Raw genomic sequence first — 14,094 nt, forward strand, 5'->3', positions numbered from 1 at the left:
GCCTGTCAAAAAAATGGACTTTCTCAGTTTCCACTGTGGATGAAAATGTAATATTTCTGTTTGCAATTTCAATTTCACAGCTGACTGGCATCTGCAGAGACAGAGAGTTCTAATAAAATTGCAGAAGCATTTAATACAATGACTGGCAGATGGGGAAAGGGTTTCTAGCAACTCCATTTTTCTGATTATGTTAACAAAACATGGCATGTGCTCTTCTAACGCACCAACCCTGTTTCAGTGACAATATAAATCTGATGACTAAAAACAGTGATTAGGACTTTGGGGGGGCCATGCTGTTTATACCCTGAATGCTTTAATAATATATAGATCCTTTTTTCCCCTTTCCAATGAGACAAATTAGCATTCCAGATTCTGCACTTAATAAAGGTACACAGGGCAATTTCAAAATATTGTCTGAGTACAACAGTGCGTCAATAAATTATTTATGCACACTTGATTTGGAAATTAGGCAACAATGGAGTATTCTTTAACCATCATAGAAAGCTCTTTAAATAAAAAGTAGACCCAGTGGGGCATTATAAAACTAAAAGTCATTACTGATAGAACAGGATGAGGCTTGTGAGTACCAATGGCAGGGAAAGGTGCTAGGAGAAACAGGTAGGCACCTTGTCACTTTAAACACTGCCAGCCTGTCAGCACTTCCTGAGTGGTCACTGTGAAGGAAAGACGAAAGATAGACATAACGCCAGTCATGGACACAATCTGCTTACAGCCTTGCTTTGTGACTGGCCAAGTTTCTCGGGCCTAAGTTTCAATATCCATAAACTGAAAAGCACTGGACTGATTCCCAGGCTCTTGTCCTTGGCCTAGAGGCTGATGGGCTATATAAGTACCACATGCAGAGTTGTTGTTGTCGTTGTTCCTTCTAATACAGATTCCTGGGCTTACTGGGCTCTAACCAGCAAAGAGTCGGATTCAGTGGGGCTGGGGTAGAGCCCAGGGATCAGCTTTTTCAAGTTCCCATGGGACTGGGTTTGGGATCCATTGGCCTAGATTACCTCCAGGTCTGAAATGTGATCATCCAAAGACACAGGGAGAAACCCAAGGTATAGATCTGCATTTGACTCAAAATGGCACATACATAAGTATATTTTTAACAAATTGACTCAGTTACCATATCCAGATGTTCTGAGACAAGATGTAGATTCAGGCATTTGTTAAGGTCACTTTACATAAGCTGAGTTTGGTGACCTCTTTGTCTTCAGACCCGGCTGCTCAGCTACATGGAGCCTCTATGAGCCACTGGCAGACTAAGCTGAGTAGAGAGGAGAAACTGAATTAAAAGTCAAGAGCTATTGGAGCAAGAGAGCAAGGACAGAGGTCAGTTCCCATGGAGCAAAGGCTGCTTTTCTCAGGGCCGAGACAACAACTAGAAGCCACAGCAGGCTCTGAATAGAAACAAAATATACTTTGAAGAAAATGGTTCTTTCTCCTGCACCAAAATATAGGCTTCTCCTACAGGTGATGAGGCAACTCATGCCAGTTTTCCATTTTGCACTCTTCCATTTACATACTTTTTTTCTTTGAGGAAGATTAGCCCTGAGCTAACATCTGCCACCAATCCTCCTCTTTTTGCTGAGGAAGACTGGCCCCAGGCTAACATCCGTGCCCATCTTCCTCCACTTTATATGTGGGACGCAAGCCACAGTATGGCTTGATAAGTGATGCGTAGGTCTAAACCCGGGATCTGAACTGGCGAACCCCGGACTGCCAAAGCAGAACGTGCAAACTTAACCACTGTGCCACTGGGCCAGCCCTCCATTTACATACTTTTTAGTCTTTAAGAAACTATAAAATGCAAATGCTCTCAAAAGTAAGAAATAACATCTTCAAGTATATAATTTATTAGCTAAACTCCTCACCTTGATAATCAGGTAAGAGAAGGCCTCTAAAAGTAAGAGCTTTAGGACGAGAGAGAAAGAGGTGGCAAGCCATGCAACCATGGAGGGCTGAACAGCAAGAGAGGCACCAACTTCCACCTCAGAACAACCTGAGGGCAACCCTGCCAATCCAGAAGATAAGCAAAATGTCATGCTGTGCCTTCCCACTTCTCAGAAGGCTTGCAAGGTTACATTTGATGTTGTCATAATGTGTCCCAGTCCGAAGAAGAAATTAGCTGCCGAGATCCACTATGATCACCTCTCGCCAGGGGCAGTTTGAAGGCCAAGTTTAGCTGATGATTGGCAGGAGAGCATTTAAAGGATGCCATTTCCTTCATTTTGTTACCTGACCCACTGCCAGTTCGGCCTTCCCAGCCTGTTTCCAGTCTCATTAGTTGCCATGGATGCATCTCCTTATCACATGACATGTCAGTCAACATCTACCCTATCACTACCCCTGGAGAGGAGTGAGTTCTCCGTGGAGAACTCTAGAAACATCTCAGCCTGTTTCTTCATTATTCTTATTCTTATTATTTATTATTATTATTTCATTATGTAGTTTTCAGCTCACATGAAGTACATGTCTCTTGTTAAAGATTCACGTTAATAAGATCAATGAGTAACTGCAATTGGACCTAGGAAAAATTCCCAACTTGGCACCCCCAGAGAACAAGAGTATGGCCAACTCTTCAAAGCAATGGAGACTCTGCATGTCTCAAAGGCCAGCAGGAGGACAAATGTGAGCTGAGGACCTGCTCAGGCCAGGCACTATGCTAGACCCATTATGCCACCACATTTAAGCCTCTGGCCCTGTGCGAGGCGACATCCAAGTTACACAGGTAAGGAAATGAGGGCTCAGAGTGGTTAAGTATGACGGAAACTACCAGCTACTTCAGGCCTTAATATAGGCCAGGCCTGTTCTAGGACTCATTTGATCCTCCCAACAACCTATGAAGTAAGTTTAATTATCCCCATGATACAGATGAACAAACAGAGGCTCAGAGAAGTTAGACAGCTTTGCAGTTTCATACAGCTAATCAGCACCAGAAGCAAGAATCAGATCCAAGCAATTTGGCCCCATAGTCTGTGCACTTGATCACTATTCTGTTCCATGGGCAAATGGCCTAAGGTCATGGAGACAGCAGTTCATGGAGATGGCTTCTAACTCGGCCAGGCTCCAGGTAAGGTACTGAATCTGTTTCCACACATTTCACCTGAAGGCACTTGTTTTTAATTCAGATAAGAATCTAAATTCTTTCATAGCGTAGCCCTGGTATAGGAATCATCTAAGCTAAGTATTTAAGTCATGGATGCTTATTAAACAATTGACAACAACTGGTTTAAGGCTTCATAGTCAGTCCCTCCTAAGCTGTATATTTAAAAAGATGCATGCATCATAAAACCTCAGTCCCACACACCTGGGGGTTTCCAGGTAGAGGGGTTTGGGTTTCAATGATGGACCAGAGTTAGGTAGCAGGAGGAGACCACAGGGGAGGGGAATGGAAGAGAGGAACAGGGAAGGAGCAGGGAGGAAATAGCAAAGGAGAAGAAAAAGAAAGACATTTGTTAACCACCTATTACATTCCAGGAATTCTGCTGGACAATCTACAGTGTTATTGCACCTTACCCTCACAACAACCTGTGAGGGGTGTAATATCCCCAAGATTATCCTGCTAGCATGCGGAACAAATCAAAATTACACTCGTGCCTATCCAACCTCCTAGCCCAAGCTCTTTCCATCATCCTCATGCTGCCTCCTCTAAGTTAAGCTCTCCAATTTCAACTTCATTGAGCCAAAGATGTTTGCTCAATCTCTCTCGTCTCCATTTCCCCATCTATAAAATAGCGATAACCATAGTTTCTTCCTCAGAGTTTTTCTGAAGATTAAATGAGATAGTATTTGTGAAGCACTTAGAACTGGGCTTGGGTACACAGAAAACACCCCGTTCTCAGTGCTACCCGTTGATGATGTAGCAACGATGAGGAGAAGTGCCAGGCTCTGTGCCAGGTGCGGTGTCAAGAAATTACATCAGCCTAAACAAACATACTTTAGGCCAGTACAGACTACATCTCTCCTTGAGCATCTCAAAGACCAGCAGGAGACATTCTAGACCAGTGCTTCTCGAAGGGTAATGTACACACAAATCACCTGGCAATCTTGTTAAAATGCAGATTCTGTTTCAACAGGCCTGGGAAAGGACCTAAGAGTCTGCATTTCTAACAAACTCCTGGGTGATGCTCTGGCCCAGAGACCATACTTTGAGTAGCAGGACCTAAGGAACAGCTTTCCCATTTCCTAATCTCTAAATTTCTCAAGTGCCTGAGATAATGAAAACAAGCCAGGGGAAAAAATCATCTTCAACAACCAAATGTCAAATAAATTAACATCTCAAGCACAGAGACTACTAAAGCTATTGAAAGCAGCTTCCCAGGGCTCCTGAGACGGGAAATCCTTTCTGCACATTCTCCTGGCAGCCAGCTAATCACCCAGAGGAGTTAAGTGCCTTCATTTTCTTGTCCCTCTTCCTGAATCAAAAGGAGAAAGGATAAATCTTCTGGCTGGCTCCAGGTCCAATTAAAAGGCTAAGTCCTGCAATCTATTTAAACTCCCAAATTCATCCAAAGAAGAGGGACAGCTAGTTTACTTATGTTTGTTAGAATATTTACAGTTTTTCTCCTCTCACTGTGTTCCTTCTGACTCCCTCTAGCTGATTTTTCCCCACCAGCAACATTCCAATTTAATTTGCACTGTTATGAAGACAGATGCTACAAAGTTCATTTGTTATCAAGTGACCACAGGAAGTGGCAGGGATTCTGATAAGTAATTGAAATTATATTCTGTAACAGCCAACCAGGCTCTCTTCACTTGTGCCCCTCAGGATCCTGGGGTAACATCAATTAAGACAAATTAAGACAAAGAAGTTTGGGTTGGAAGAAATATTATTTCTTCCAAGAAATATTATTGGCCCCGTGATGTGATTCAGGCCACAGGAGTCAAGAAATGCTTCAAGTCTGACTCTGAGAAAAGCTTTCAAAAATATTTTATGAGCTCTAAAATGACAGTAACTCACCACGTGGTTCTTTCCACTTCTATCTCTTCTCTAGCACAACACCAAGACCGCCCACATGCAAACAAGAGAGGAATGGGTTGAGGCGCAAAGACTTTGCTCCTTTCGCTTGTTGACCCAGGCAGTCATGGATCTCATCTTGTCCTGGTACGGTTAGGATTTTATGATCCTCATCCACGCAGGTATGATGAAGAATCCAGGCTATAGCAAAACTAAACCCTGGATTTTGCCCACTTTTCACACATCTAGCCTCTTCTGCAGGGTGTGCTCTAAATAGTCTCATTCAAAGCAGGGGAGAAGGTGTATTGGTTAAGAATACGGACTCTGCAACCAGATTTCTTGGGCTCTGACACTATCAGTGTGATCTTGGATAAATCAAAGCTTCTCTTAGCCTCACTTTACTTATTCATGAACTGTGGTTAATAAAAACACCAACCTCTAAGGTTACTGTGACAGTAAAACAAGATAATGCATATAAAGTACTTAGCATAATGCCTGTCACTTGTAAAAACTACCCTGCCTTGCAGAGTTCCCTAGTTGTAAATGAAAGAGGAAGCAAAATTTGCAAGTTTTTGTCCCCTGTAACGATATTGCTGATTCCATGTAAATGTTGTCACTGGATGATTATTAATATAATTCAGCACCCAGAGATAACTGTTTCTTCACTCTCTGAGCCTCAGCATCCCTATCATAAAATGAATTGTTGTATTAAATACTTATAGAGGGCGTCTCAGTTCCAACAGGAACTGTCTAGATATTGTGAAGCAATGCTCCAAGGATGCAAGCACGTCCTCGAAGACCCCCTCCTTAAGCTTAGGTGGGGGTGGGCTGGGCCCACATTAGAGATGTAGAAACAGTAGTCCGTCACACTGCTTTACATGGCACTGTGTCTTTTCACTCCTTCATCTAGCAGGAAGGTTATTACCATGTGCTGGATACTAATCGAGGTGCCAAGGTGACCAGGATGCTTATATGAGTGACATGTGGCCCCTAGAACCAGGAGACTCATGGACCAATAACAGAATCAAGTCAGGTAACTAACGAGTGCAAAGACTACAGCTGTCAGGCAGGGAAAATACTTGTTTTGCTACCAGTGCCATAAAAGATGTTAGTGGTGCCCTTCAGGGTCTCTCTCATGAGCCACAAGACTTAAGTAAAGAAAAGCAATCACTCTAACTCCTAAGACTAGAGCTGCTTCCATGTTACGAGTGCTTAAATGTCTACTCTGTTAAGCGTACACCAGCCACACTGAACCCTCGACAACAATCTCCTGAATTATGTATTATTATCCTCAACAGGCTACAAACACCAGCCATCTTCCTGCTATGGCTTCTTCTAATAGCAGCTGGCCCATCTGCGACTTTTTTAGCCTGGGAGGCTACAGTTGACACATATGAACCCCTCCTGATTACAGCTGTTTAGACCACAGACAAGAACTTGATCTCGGGTGTTCAATTCAAGGACTGGCTGAAAAAAGGTCAACTTGATCCATTAAATTTTCCAGGCTTTCTCTGGCCGGGCTACACATTAGAATCACCTGGTGACCTTTTCAAACACATAGGTACCAGGCTCCACTGCAGACCAAATAAATCCGGCTGGTGGGGAGAGAGACCGGATATGCAAATTTCTCAAAGCTCTCTTATTGATCCTAACGTGAAGCCAAGGGTGAACATCATGGCTTTAGAGCAGTGGTTCTCAAAGTGTGGTCCCCAAAGTAGCAGCATCAGCATCTCGTGGAAACTTGTTAGAAATAGAGATTCCCAGGTCCCATTCTAGACCTGTGGGATCAGAAACTCTGGTGGTGGCGCCCAGCACTCTGTATTTGAACAAGTCCTCCAGATGACTATGATGCACACTAAATTCTGAGCACCATGGCTGTAACGCCTTGTTACTCAAAGTGTGGTCCATCAACCAGCAGCCTTGGCATCACCTGGAAACGTGCCAGAAACACAACATTCTGCCCCAACCTAGAGTTTGTGAATCAGAATCAGCATTTTAACGTCATCTCCAAATGAGTGGTATGCACATTCAAGTTTGAGAAATATAAGAGAAAAAATTAATGAAGAAGAAGTTAAAAATAGCCAAAATTGAAAGTAATAATTCTCAACCACAGAGGTGTGCTCTCCCTAAAGGGAATTCATCAAAACAAACTGAGGAGCTTTCTAAATCTATTCTACAGACACCCAGGGATGTCAGTGTGTAAGAATCAGTGCTACTGATGAGAATATGTTGCATTCGTCAGTGGGGGAATGGAAAATAGGTTTATAAAGCAGAAATTGAACGAGGCTGGTAGGGAAAGCATGAGGGGCACAGCAAGCTGAAGATACGGGAAAGCAGAGGAAGATAATCGTATAAAAAGAATGCAGACAAGCCGAAAGAGGCAGACATCGAGAGAGAGAGAGAATAAAAACTAGCTGATGTCTAGAGTTGCCTTAGTGTCTCCCATCTTCTCAGTTTTGGTTCTAATTCAGCAGTATCCTCATAATTAATAGCTTTTCTGGAGCTGATCTGAAAGGGTCTCTATCTTGTAACTGTAAGCTCACTTTGTGTTGGGGCCACTCAAGCATGCTCAGTGATAGGGCCGTTGGAGAGGAAGAAGCTGGCTTCACCAGGCAGCCTCAGACCCACTCCAGGCCCCAGTTACTAAGGAAAAATCTGCCTGGAATCACACCCTCCCTCCTGAGATCCACTGTGTGTGCTCAAACCAAATAAATGCCTGGGAGAGAGAAAGATCAACAGCAAGCATGGGCCAGATGGTGGAAGATGCACATATATTTTCCTCCCACACAGAAATTCGGGAAAGGCCTCAGCACCCAGGCTCCCATGTGCCCACACACCTCACCTCACCTGGCAACACACCTGCTCTACTGGCACCTCATGCTTTGCCCAGGTTAGAGAAGGAAGGTTTGAGGGATGAGGGGAAAACGCATCAAAAAAAGAAAAGAAAGCCATCTAAATAAAATAAAGACAGCTAAAACTGTTTCCTCAATATCCAAGAAAGGAGACTTGCCAAAATTATGGAAAATTATATACTGGATGAAAAAGCAGCCTTTTCCCCACCTTTAGTGGAAATAAAGACCCCTATGAATAGCTAAGTCTATGATTCCTACTGTCTGATGGAGAATATCCCTCAACAAAAACATAGGCTACAAAATATTAAGAGAGAGATACCTTACGAGCAGTGTATCTACATGGTGTAAGGCCATGCGCATTGGACCAGTACAACCCATGTACTCCAACCATGAAATACAAAATTGTCAGTTGAAGCAGGCTGCCTGTATGCACTCACGCTTCAGCAAAGAGCTTAGGGGCCCTATGGAAAGCCCTGTGTTCCCCAGAATGGCCAGTTGTCAACCTGTCTTCCATTTTAACCTATTTCACAGGTGGCTCACATCTACCAGACTTATGTCCTTGCACAATTCTCCAGGGACAAGTGGAGATTGTTCCTTTTTCTCACTCACCCGAGACATCAGAATGGAAAATAAGTGAGGAAGAAGGATATTATAACATGGATAACCTTTGTACGCTCTAAGTTATTTTTTAAGTAAGTCATTTTCAACTTCAGAACTTTATTAAAAATAATATGCTTTTCATTCAGTCACTAACAAATATTTATGGAGCACCACCTGTATGCCAGAGACCCTGCCCAGGGCTCAACTGTGAACAGGTTATCTGTTCTCTCTGTTTGGGAGACAGTCAATTATGAAAGCAATTAGGAAAAAAAAAAAAGGGCAGATTAAGGAATAATACCTGTAACATCCCATTCCAGAAAATATACACAAACCAAAACATCAACATATATGTGCATATAAAATACACCAAAAAAATTCTAAGATATCCTCTAAATCAGTAGTGTGCAAACATGTTTCTGTAAAGGGCTAGAGTGTAAATATTTTCAGCTTTGTGGGCCACCAATTGCTATCACAACAACTCAACCCAGTGGGTATAGTGTGAAGGCAACCACAGAGCTTTCATACGGAAACTAACGAGCATGGCTATGTTCCAATAAAACTTTATTGACAAAAACAGGTGGCAGGCCAGATTTGGTTGTCAGGCTGCAGTTTGTCAACTCCTGCCCTAAATTATTCAAAGTAGCTTCCTTCAGAGGAGTGAGACTTGAGGAAGAGATGGAGGATTTAAAAGAGAACTTTTACTTTTACCTCACGTACTTTTGTTTTGTTTGAATATTTTGTCCACCACCGATTCCTCAGTCCCTTGCACAGTGCCTGACCCATGGTAGTCACAAACAAGGACTTGTTTAATAAATCAATAAGAGAATGAGTCCAATTTTTTAAGAAGAAAAATTTAACTTACAAAACATACATTAAGTGTGATAAACATAATGATAGAGGAAATACAGGACACTCTAGTGGCACCACCCCAGATTGAAAGTGTCAAGAACTTGTTCCCAAGAAACTGGGGTCCAAGCTCTTTAAGACCTGCCATTGCATCTAGTGATACCAAGATGGGGAACAGTTATGCCTCACAAGTGCACCAGCAGCACAAAAATAGCAGACCACTTAGCCAGTATTTGAGCAGGCCATCAATCAGCTCAAGTGGGAGGCTCAGAAGTGTCTGAGTTCAAGCTGTGTCCCAGCCAGAAAGTTCTTGGGCCGTATAAACCATCCTCCCTCACACCAAGCTAGGCCACACTGGGACAAATGCCAGAGGAAGAGTCGGCTCCCTCGCTGAGCGTGATGCCATCCAGACTCAGTCAAGCAACAGGAGAAATGAAGAGACCCTCAGCCTTCCTGCTGAAATGGGGTTTTGAGAACAGTGAGAAATTACAGGTGTGGCCCTTCCCCATTAACCTATGACTGTGGACAATTACTCGTCCGAAGCAAACTACCAGTCACTTCTCTTAAGAGAGCATCCTGTGAACAAAGAGAAGGCAAAACTCCTACTCTTTCCTAGAAGTCCACACCACGCTACTCCCAAACAGTTGCCATTCAAACAATGCCCCGAGGAGGGAGATTAAATCCTACCTTTATAACTTTCAGCTGCCTTCAAAAGAAACTACACCTGAAATCCAGCTTTGCCGTTGAAGTTTATTTCTAAAAGACCAAAATGACAGGTTTAGTTTATCAAAAAAAAAAATAGACCACAATGTTTCAGGTAGAGCATATTCTTTGTACTAAATAAATACAGAGTTACCCAAAACCTGTATGTTCACATTCAAAAACCCTCTCTGACCCTTTGTTAGTTCTCGTTATCTGTCCTAGCTTGGGAAGAAAAACGTCACTTTCCTTCGAGGTCTTGTATGTGGATGTTTGGTTCCACTAGCTGGTAGTGATTTAAACATAAATGAAAGCAAAGTGGTAGTGGGTAATGAGGCCAAGGATACAGAAGCATGGAGAAGTGTATTATGCCAGAACTGGATCCCTCTTCGAGAAGGCTGAATCCACATGTTTAGGAAAAACTATGTGCACTAGTAACTTATAGGTCTCCAGTCCTAATCTTTAGTGAGTTCTATGAAGAGCCCGACACCTTTCAATGTTGGGAAAAAGCATTCCTTCCCACCAACAGAATGTCCCCAGACGGGCTCTCTATGACCCTGGCTTTCCTCAGCGCCCTCTCCCAGCTGTTCCCTGTGGTATCTTAGGGCCTTCCATGTCTTCAGACAGCCTCTAGGTCCTTCTGTCACCCATTAGTTTGTCTCTTGGCATCACATCCCAAGAGCGGCTCCTGGCAGTCAAGGTCAATTCTGAGCCCACCAGTGACAGTTAAACTGATCCAGAGCTAATCCCCTTAAGGATTTTGGGGGGAAGCCTTTAAAACTGCCTCTGGGAAGAAAGACTGTGGAACATTTGTGTCAAGCTCTGAGATGTCCTCCTTGATCCTGAGACATGCCGGGGGAGGTGGGGCGGGAGCAGGGGCAGAGCCAGAGAGGAGATGAGGATAGACACAGCTCTTATCTCTGAGAGCACCACTCCCAAGAAAGAATAGAACCAACATTCTCTCAGTTCAAAATAGGTCTTGGTCTAGGTCTTAAAATTTTCCTCAAGTATTGCCTCCATTGGCACAGGTAATTAATATAAATTGAGTCCCAGAAATGGTTTTATTTATTCATGCCCTTCAGTGATTTTTCTGCATATCCAGAGGCTATCGTCACATAGACTGGAGGGTCTTATCATCTCAAAATAGTGAATTTTCTCCTTTGAGGTTTCTATGATTTAACACAAACGCTTGCTTTGAAGACACAGAGACATTGATCTCACTATTCTCTGCGCTATTACCACAGGACCCAGAATATATACTCTTGAATGTTTGATGGATGAATGAATGAATGAGTATGTGAGTGATATTTGCAGTAATTCAAAGTTAGACTACCCTGGAGTAATTTTAAACCCAATCCATCTCTTGGTGAGGGCCTCTTTCATACTTTATTTCTTACTCTCAATGTAATTACGGAACATGTATTTCTCATACATCCTTTGTAACTATATATTACTAAATTTCAGATGTTATTGACTTTTCATAGAAAACCCACACCCTATGTTGGGAGTATTCTCACAGGATTCTCACATTGTACCTCACCTTAGCCTGTCACTCTCTGGGAGACATCAGGGGACGGCACACGCATTATATATTGCAAAAACCACCCATTTCTGTCATGTCCCCTTGGGTTCCTGAGCAGGAGAGAGAGTCCAGCCAGATATGGCTTCTCTCCTAGAAAGAAATCCCTGTTGCCTTTCCTTGAGCTCAGTCTCTGCCCATCACTGGGCCTTCCCAGATTCCTCCATTCTCTTCCCCCTTCTCCAATCACTTGAACTTTAAGAAATTTTAGAACTTTCTTACAACTCTGGACCTGCCCTGTTATGGACTGAACTGTGTTCCCCCGAAATCCATATGTTCAAATCCTAACCTGCAGTACCTCAGAATGAGACCTTATTTGGAGAGTGGGCCTTTAGAGAGGTAATCAAGTTAAAATGAGTCATTAGGATGAGCCTGCTCCAATGTGACTGTGTCCTGACAAAGAAGGGGAATCTGGAGACAGACACGCACACAGGAAGAACATCGCGTGAACATGAAGACAGTCATCTACAAGCCAAGGAATGCGGTCTGGAACAGATCCTTCCTCACAGCCCTCAGAAGGAGTCCCCCTTATCAACAACTTGACCGTGGACCTCCAGCCTCCAGAACTGAGACAATACACTTCTACTGTTTAAGCCAGCCAGTTTATGGCATTTTTTCATGGCAGTCCTAGGAAACTAACACATGCCCCCAGTTTCGCTCTTTAGGCCAGGTCTGCAGAGTTCATGGGCACAGTGACGCTTTTTAACCAGGAGGCAACGTGTTGACCGAGGACAGAGCCAAGAGTCAAACTGCCAGGGCTCAAAGCTTGCCTCTACCACCTGCTAGACGTGTGACTTAAGTTATGTTACTTACTCTCTCTGTACCTCAGTTTTTGCATCTCTAAAAAGAGACAATACCAAAATAATACCTCAAAGTCTAGTTGGGAGGATTAAATGAGATAATCCAGCCCAGCATCTGGGCTCAATCAATGTCAGTCGTTGGCTTGGTGGCAGTGCTAGTTAATGGAAACAGTAATTGTTGTACAGGCATTGTGATATATATTAAAAGGAAAACAGTTTCAATACAAACATACCTGGATTTAGCTCTAGCTCTATTTCTTAGTAGCTTTGTGACTTTGGGAAAATTCGCTTTCTCTCTCTAAACCTCAGTAAATTGGAGATAATCTAAAATTTGGAGACGATCATATATCTGTCATAAATTTGCTGTGTGAATTAAATGAGAAAATTATTATAAAGCATTTAGCACTGTCCCTGGCTTAGAGTGAAGCCCTAATAAATTGCCATTATTTAATACAGATGATCTGATTCCTCACCTCCCTCCCACTTCACGTGATTATTTTCAACCATATCCTTTCCCCAAACTGCAAAATGATACATAATTTTGCAAGGCAAAAAAGACTGAAAATAGCTAAGCAACAGCTGTTCTTTATCAGCTAACCCTAGGGTGGGTAATACCATTAAAATGCGTTACTGCCCCCACACTAGAAGGGAGGCTCAACCCAAGACCCACAGTTCATTTCTGAGCCCACATGTTCCCTCCCAGGCACTTTGAATGGTATTTCAAGGTCACTTCCTGGGATGGGAAATTGGCCCTCAGCAGTCACATAGCTGACATTTCCTTTGTTTTACCTGCAAGGCCCCTTAAGTCTTCTGAGCGAAATCTTTGCTTTCAAAGATTGTGCTGCAGGAGAAGTTACTGAGGCTGCATGCCTGGGGCTCAGGAAAGTGCTGTCTCTATACCAAATGATTCCTAAAACAGCCCCGTTTTTTAAACATATACATAAAGGAACTAAGGAGGCTTCATAAGGAATAAAAATTCACTGTCCCTCTTTGAAACCATTTGAAAAACTTGAAAATCTTCTCAAATATTTTATCTATGATTTTGAACATTTGCCATTATTCTCTACATAAATGCAAATGATAGCACTCAAATAAATCTAAGGAAATGGGCAAAGAAGGACAGTTAACTATTATTTTCATAATCCTTGTAACTCTCATCTCCTGAAATTTTTCTAGCAGTAAGTATTCCTATAAATTATCCTTAAAACTACTATTGTGGGGCCAGCCCCATGGTGTAGTGCTTAAGTTCACATACTCTGCTCTGCGGCCCGGGTTTGTGGGTTCAGATCCCAGGTGTGGACCTACACCACTCATCAGCCATGCTGTGGCAGCATCCCACGTACAAAGTGGAGGAAGATTGGCACAGATGTTAGCTTAGGGTAAATCTTCCTCGGCAAAAAAATAAAAAAATACCTACCATTATAAATGTTCTCCCCCAACCTTAGGAATGGTGATTCTCTTTTTACCTAATGGAAGGGGAAACCAAACTTTAATGTCTAGTTTATAATTTACATGATGCTTTATAACTACTGTCCTCATTGCCATTCAGTTCCTCTCCCCACCAAGTTCCTCAGCACTTAGTTGTCATCCATGAAACTTTCCTCGGCTTTTATGAATTCAGTTTATAAGGAGTACTTGGACAGTCACTCCAGCAGCAAAATAGCCCCCTCAGGAACCTACAACTGAAGAGATAATATGGAAAAAAGTCAAGATGAAGGCTACTAGGCATGAGTTTGGGGGGAAAGTTCT

The 14,094-nt window shown here is 42.8% G+C and overlaps 1 long non-coding RNA gene across 1 annotated transcript in view; it reads right to left on the reverse strand.

The window, feature by feature from the left end:
- The window catches only part of LOC138916568 (uncharacterized), a 298,642-nt gene that overhangs the window by 224,792 nt on the left and 59,756 nt on the right, over window positions 1–14,094 (reverse strand). The window lies entirely within an intron of this gene.

Source organism: Equus caballus, chromosome 12 (genome assembly GCF_041296265.1).
Source record: "Equus caballus isolate H_3958 breed thoroughbred chromosome 12, TB-T2T, whole genome shotgun sequence".
In the NCBI taxonomy this organism is placed as follows: Eukaryota; Metazoa; Chordata; class Mammalia; order Perissodactyla; family Equidae; genus Equus; species Equus caballus.